The sequence below is a fragment of the Babylonia areolata genome, chromosome 22 (assembly GCF_041734735.1).
Source record: "Babylonia areolata isolate BAREFJ2019XMU chromosome 22, ASM4173473v1, whole genome shotgun sequence".
Lineage (NCBI taxonomy): Eukaryota > Metazoa > Mollusca > Gastropoda > Neogastropoda > Buccinidae > Babylonia > Babylonia areolata.
Genome location: NC_134897.1, coordinates 34,538,480 through 34,545,979, shown reverse-complemented (window position 1 = coordinate 34,545,979; position 7,500 = coordinate 34,538,480). Strand labels below are relative to the sequence as shown.

General features: G+C 43.7%; 1 protein-coding gene across 1 annotated transcript in view; it reads right to left on the bottom strand.

Moving 5' to 3' along the window:
- The window catches only part of LOC143297144 (protein madd-4-like), a 53,576-nt gene that overhangs the window by 42,727 nt on the left and 3,349 nt on the right, over positions 1 to 7,500 (bottom strand). The gene's annotated exons all lie outside the window — the stretch shown is intronic.

The window sequence follows — 7,500 nt, the reverse complement described above, 5'->3', positions numbered from 1 at the left end:
CTACGGGGGAGAGGTGACCATGCTTTCCATTCACAACGTATGTCAGTCCGCTGTGCTGGGCTGAAGGACCACTGGACAAGGGAGGCTAATTCGTTCAGTGTTTGCGTGATGCGATGAATAGAATTCTCTCTCTCTCTCTCTCTTCCGGGGCAGGACGAGGGGAGGGGAGAGGGCGGAGGTTCGGTAAGGTGGGGGATGAGGACGGGGATGTGTTGACCCTATGGGAGTAGGGCTGGACACACAAAACTGGGTTTCAACGGGAACGAATGAACTGGGTCCACACGGGAGAAGGGGGCTGTCTCATTTTAAGTGTTCCGTCTCTGCGGCAGTCTTTACAAATCGTGTCCAGAGATGAGTCCCGGGGATCAACTGGTTCGCTTGGGGGGCAGGGGGGGGGATCATGTTTGATAAGGGTCAGATCAGGGACTTAGTGATAAACGTGTCTACGACATTTACCAAGATATAGTGAGACTTAGTCTTATGACCAAAGGTCTTCGGGGTGGTTCGGCGGTTTGAAGCCCGACATCAGGGTGGAGGAAGAGTGAAAGGGGTGACGGGGAAGAAAGTTAGTATTCCATTTGAAGACCAGGTCCGCCGCTGCCTTTGAAGACTTGTTTGGTCGATTGTGTCTTTTAAGCGTAGCCGACCACAAAGGCGGACATCTGTCTGCAAATGAGAAACTATGAAGGGATTAAATGCTTCACTCCAAGAGCAATTTTAGAAACAGTAACACTTTTTAATTGTTTGACTCACCAGCTGAAGATCATGATATGCATCCTTAACTATTTCATGATGGAAAATGCACTTTTAAAGAATAACCATAGGCTCGGTTGTTGTTTTTAACGCGCTTGAAAAGCAGTTGGACTGAATATATTTTGGAGTAGCTAATTCATTTTATAAACTCTGGGGTTTATACAGTCGCCGTTTTACTGCAAGATCATATAAATATTTTTTTTAGAAGTGTGTGTGTGTGTGTTTGTGTGTGTGTGTGTGTGTTTGTCTGTGTGTGTGTTTGTGTGTGTGTGTGTGTGTGTGTGTGTGTGTGTGTGTGTGTGTGTGCGTGTGTGTGTACAGAATGTATATGTGTGTTTCTGATTCGTTCTCTGTTCGCAGTCTGCTCTCAGTTCCCTGAAAAAAAAAACAACCCAATAAACAAAACAATCAAAAACCTGCTATCTTGGGAAGAGGTGCACGGTGTTGCTTTGTGTACTAGTACCCTGGGCTGTTTCAATGTCAAACAAGCGCTGGTAATTTTGATGGCTGTCTCTATTTCTCTGATAGCTTCACAAATATACCGCACCCATCCAACCGCTTTTTTTTCTTTTGTTGTTGTTCTTCTTGTTGTTGTTTGGTGTTTTGTTTTGTTTTGTTTTCTTATGTTGTTTTTGTTGGGTTTTTTTGTTTTGTTTTTTTTTGTTTTTTGTTTTTTTTGGAACCACTCCTTTTCAACTCAACAACAACAAAGATTTGTACGTAAATCAGGCACAAAACAACAACAACAAGAAGAAACAAACAAACAAACAACATTCCCTTCCTCTTACACTTTCTGTTTCCTTGATCCTCACCCACCCACCCACCACCCCACCTCACTCTACTTTCTCTTCTATCCCACCCACACTTTCACCCGCCCACCCCTCTCCCCCGGTCATCTTGCTTCTCTTGTGATAGTCGCTGGTGTGCAGTCGTCATGGTGTTATCACAAACGATAAGATTTTTGCGAGCGCTGGAAAAGAAAAGAAGGAGGGGGGGGGGGAGGGGGGGGAGAGGGAGTGGAGCGAAAAGGTCAGTCACCTTGGGTTTTCCCCAGATTTATGTGCATCTGTTTGTTTGTCTGTCTGTCGCTGTGTCTCTGTCTGTATCTATATCTGCCTCTGTTGTCTGTTTGTCTGTCTGTCTCTGTCTCTAGCAGACAGATCTATCAGAGAGTCAGACAGAGAGACAGACACAAAGAGAGAGAATACGAATACGAATACGAATATGAATAGGAATACGAATTACGAATACGAATACGAATATGAATACGAATGTTTACTGATCAGGCCATTGGCCCATATCAAGAGAGGTTGAGTTGTTACATTTGCTGTCAATTGGTTCCAGACAAGTAAAATGTTTTGGCAACGAAAACAATATAGGCCTACCAGTCGAACACTCAAGTGAGGCACTTAAAAAGCAAAACTATGGAAAGCATACTAACAAGTTGATAATTATCTCATTTGTAATGCTTTCTAAATGAACATACCCAGGTTGTCCATGACTGTACTATTTTCGTTTGCGGAAAGAATGGATAATTCAAAACTTGATGGATTATGACATAATTTTGAAGGTAGTTATTTGTCTCTCTAAGTTCTTTATATTTTGGACAAACCAATATAAAATGGACTTCTGTTTCTTTAACGGAACAACAAAACGGGCAGTTCAAAATATCCAACGAAACATTCTAACGGTGAGGTTTCAAAGGGGAAACACCACGTCTAAATCGTGTTAACTCTCTCCATACGAACGGCGAAAGAGACGACGTTAACAGCGTTTCACCCCAATTACCATCATCAAAATATTGCATGCGGAAGGCTCTTATACTGAAGAGGTGAATGTTGACAAAGAATACCACAATTCTGACGACGGAAGCTAAAGGTTGGGTCATTCAGACACCCACTGGACATCCGAGGGGTCTGTGTAGAGGAGAAGAGAGGACTGGCCGTACTGAGTGAGTTAATGCATTACGTCTCTAGCAGACAGATCTATCAGAGAGTCTCACACACACACACACACACACACACACACACACACACACACACACACACACAGAGAGAGAGAGAGAGAGAGAGAGAGAGAGAGAATTATGAGGAGGGGATGGGGCAGACAGACAGAGAAGCAGACAGACAGACAGACAGACAGAGGGCGTTCCTTCAACAAAGACCCACACTTTCGACCAAACAACCTGCCACATGATGGTGCTTGGAATTGATATGGACAGAGAGAGAGAGACTGAGAGAGACACAGAGAGAGAGAGACAGAGAGAGAGTTTGACACTTCGACATTTGACATGTTATTGCCTTCACCTAAGCAAGCCGGAACGGTAAATGGGGAACTGCATGTGTAATGTGCGACGTATGCACAAAAAGGACTGTATACATAAATACTGAGAGAGAAAAAAAAAAAACAGGCTGAGAGAGAGAGAGAGAGAGAGAGAGACATACAGACAGACAGACAGACAGAGACAGATTGACAGACACACAGACTGAAGATAGGGAGATGAACATAGTGAGAGATTGGGGGGCGAAGGAGAGAGAGAGGAGGGGGGGAGAGAAAAGAGAATCAGACAGAGAGACCCAGGCAGAGAGACAGGCAGACAGACAGACGGACAGATACAGACAAAAGATAGATAAACAGAGGGAGAGAGAGAGAGAGAGGTATCGTGGTCAACTCGGGTGGAGAAAATCCTGATTGACTGACTGATTGACTGACTGGCTGATCGATTCACAGACAACACACACACACACACACACACACACAACACACACACAACCGCAAGCGTGCACACGCATGAAGACACCGATGTGCTCTTCTTCACTCACAAAATTGGATGATAGCTGTTCACAAAGCATCATCTGCTCACAAAAGCGTGTGTCGTGGAAAAACAACAAAAACAACAACATATTTCACTCTCTTTGTATTGCCAAATAGCAACGAAACGTTCCCGCTTATCAGGCTCCTCTTTATAATGAACGCCATTCAGTCTGAGGAGTAGAAACAATTGTATTTATTTGTATTTATTATTTGTATTTCTGTTATCACAACTTATTTCTCTGTGTAAAATTCGGGCTGCTCTCCCCCAGGGAGAGCGCGTCGCTACACTACAGCGCCACCCATTTTTTGGTGTTGTATTTTTTCCTGCGTACAGTTTTATCTGTTTTTCCTATCGAAATGGATTTTTCTACAGAATTTTGCCAGGAACAACCCTTTTGTTGACGTGGGTTCTTTTACGTGCGCTAAGTGCATGATGCACACGGGACCTCGGTTTATCGTCTCATCCGAATGAGTTGCGTCCAGACCACCATTCAAGGTCTAGTGGAGGTGGAGAAAATATCGGCGGCTGAGCCGTGATTCGAACCAGCGCGCTCAGATTCTCTCGCTTCTTATGCGGACGCATTACCTCAAGGCCATCACACCATTATTGCATGTCTTGAATTCCTAAGACCTATGTTTGAGTCTGAACTTTTGGAGTGATGGTAGTCAAACTCGTTAAAAACAGAAGCTCCAGTTTTTGAGTGTGCTTTAGAGGTATGCCTATTTTATCATTCGCCTAGAATTACATTGTATGATATGATGAAATGTTGTTCATGTAAACAAAAGGAGAAAGACTGAGACAGGCATAATGATATATTAACTCACTCAGTACGGCCAGTCCTCTCTTCTCCTCTACACAGACCCCTCGGATGTCCGGTGGGTGTCTGAATGACCCAACATTTAGCTTCCGTCGTCAGAATTGTGGTATTCTTTGTCAACATTCACCTCTTCAGTATAAGAGCCTTCCGCTTGCAATATTTTGATGATGGTAACTGGGGTGAAACGCTGTTAACGTCGTCTCTTTCGCCGTTCGTATGTAGAGAGTTAAAGACACACACCCGTAGATAAACAGGGACAGAGGAAAGAGAATACAAGGCGTTAAATAGCTGATGATAAACCCCTCAAACTGGTGTCTACATGATTGTACACAATACAAATAGGGCCTACACGGGATTGAAATATATGCTATTATCTTGAATTAAAAAAAAAATGCACTGATATATAGAAATATATGCCATATTATCATCTGTTGAACTACAAAAAAGTAATAATACATTTTTTTAAATAATAAATTTCAGATTATAAAGAAAATATATTGTTAGATCTGAATCTTGTGAATCTCTGACTACTGTCGCAGAGAAACACTGAAGAGAGTTTCAGAGGTTCAGAGTTTGTTTATCCCCCCTCCACCCCCTCCACCCCCCCCCCCCCCCAAAAAAAAACAACAAAAAAACAAAAAAAAAACAACCTATGACGTACTATTTTTTTTAAGCACTGACTGTCATAGAAAAAAAAAAAAAAAGATGCAGAAAGAACCACTGACGTCATCTTCTAAAACACGCTGGTTCTGGAATGATTCATTCAATATCTTTTTACACAGTGCCTTTTTGCAAACCTTGCCGGTAGACATTTTGTTTTCCTTGCTTTTGTTATATTCCGGCTAAAAGGTGGTACGAAATCGTTCAGGAAAAAAAAGAGTAATTTGCCCTTGATCAAAACGGAAAGAGAATTCGTGGGGAGTTTTTGGTTTGGTCTCCAAAATCGAAAGTTGTGAGCTAGTCGATTTGTATTTGTGTTAATGCTTTGCAATGGGTCTCTGGGAAACAGAAGGAAAGAAATACTGTGTGTGCTGTTCGAACTTAGAAGGAAAAAAAAAGATGAGAGGAAGATCAGTAGCCTAACAACAGCACCGATAACCACGTAGCCACGAACCGAATGCAAACAGCGTGGCGAGCAGGCTTGAACCTTGTTTCGGAAAGATCTCGACTCTTTCAAGTCGAGGATCAGTGCCGACCACATTCATACCCGAATATACTCAGAACACTTCGTGTACAGAAAAGGACCGCAACCTGGAGATGGAATTCCTTCACTTTTCACGAACAAGGTCTTCAAAACAAGAATTAGAACGGTATGTGACATTTGGAATCTTGAACAGGTTGGAAAATGCGTTTAAAAAATCGGGGGGGGGGGGGGGATTCCAAAAAATTACAGTTATTCGTTTGAGTGTAAACAATAGCTGTGGTTTTTCATTGTGAAAAAAAAAAGAAAGAAAGAAAAAAAAGAGAAAAATTAAATAGATAAGTAAATGAGTAAAACAATAAATAGATAAAAGAACTGCCATGTGTTAGAAAGCACCTCGTGATCACAGGTGTGGATTACATTGGCAGCAGACACTGCTGTTTGCCGAAAATTCGACATCATTTCACCATGCACCCGAGCAAATACAACAACTACTGCGCAGGCCCCCAAGTGGAGTGATGGCAAGAGGTAACGCGTCCGCTTAGGAAGCGAGAGAATCTGAGCGCACTGGTTCGAATCATGACTCAGCCGCCGATATCCCCCCACCCCCTCCCCCCTCCTCCACCAGACCTTGAGTGGTGGTCTGGACGCTAGTCTTTCGAATGAGACGCTAAACGGAGGTCCCATGTACAGCATGCACTTAGCGCACGTAAAAGAACACACGGCAACAAAAGGATTGTTCCTGGCAAAATTCTGTGGAAAAATCCACTTCGATAGGAAAAAGAAATAAAACTGCACGCAGGAAAAAATACAACACCAAAAAATGGGTGGCGCTGTAGTGTAGCGACGCGCGCTCCCAGGGGAGAGCAGCCCGAATTTCACACAGAGAAATCTGTTGTGATAAAAAGAAATACAACTACAAGGACAAAAGTGGTCCTTAACTTTTTTGTGAACCGTGTAGAAGTGAGAGTGAGACGGAGGGGCGGGGGTGCTACAGGGACAGACAGAAAGCACGGTCCTTTGCTTCTGGGTCTACCCCTGTGGGTGGTCTGTCGGCTTATCCCTTTGTGCCAAGCATCGTTCAGACAACACTACGTTTAGACGGTTGGGATGGGAGTGGGCAAGAGACAATGAAGGAAGAAGGGTGGGGGTGGGGTTGTGTGGGGGGTGGAGTGGGAGAGCGGGTAGAGAAAAGAAAGGTGCCGGGAGGTGGAGGTATACGGACACTTCAGTCAATAAAGGTCATGACATCCCAAGAGAGAGAGAGAGGGGTGGGGGGACGTGGGGGGTAGGGGGTGGGTGTGGGCGGGATAGTGAGTGACAGAAGAGAGAGAGGGGGGGGGGAGGAATAGGGAGAGAGGGGAAGAGAAAGTGATGGACACACACACACACACACACACACACACACACACACACACACACACGCACGAACGCACGCATGCACACACACACAAACACACACACGCACGCGCGCGCGCCCATACATACATACATACATACATACATGCATACGTAATACATACACACATGCACGTGCACACACACAGAGTTTCAGCGCAGTCACGATGGACGCAAAAGATAGGCCCATGTCTGGATCTTTTAAACGAGAACAACAATCGCCATGACGAAGCTCACTGTTCGTGCTTCAGACGTCTCCATCACACAATCACAAAAACATCGGAGTGCTGTTTCCAGAACCTTTCTGGGAAGAAAACAAAGAAACAAAGAAAAAAAAAAAGCACACACAGAAACAACAACAAAAAAGGTAAACAGACATGCAGGCAGAGATACGAACTGGTACAGAAAGACAGCCAGTAAGACAAATAGAAAAGAAAAGAAAAAAAAGAAGAAAAAAAATCGCAAGAAAAACAGAAGGAAACAAAAACAAATGAACAAAGAAGCATAACAGGGAAAAAGAGAGAAAAGAATGGAAGGAAAACAAAGAAGGAAAGAAGGAAACTACGCACGAAGAAA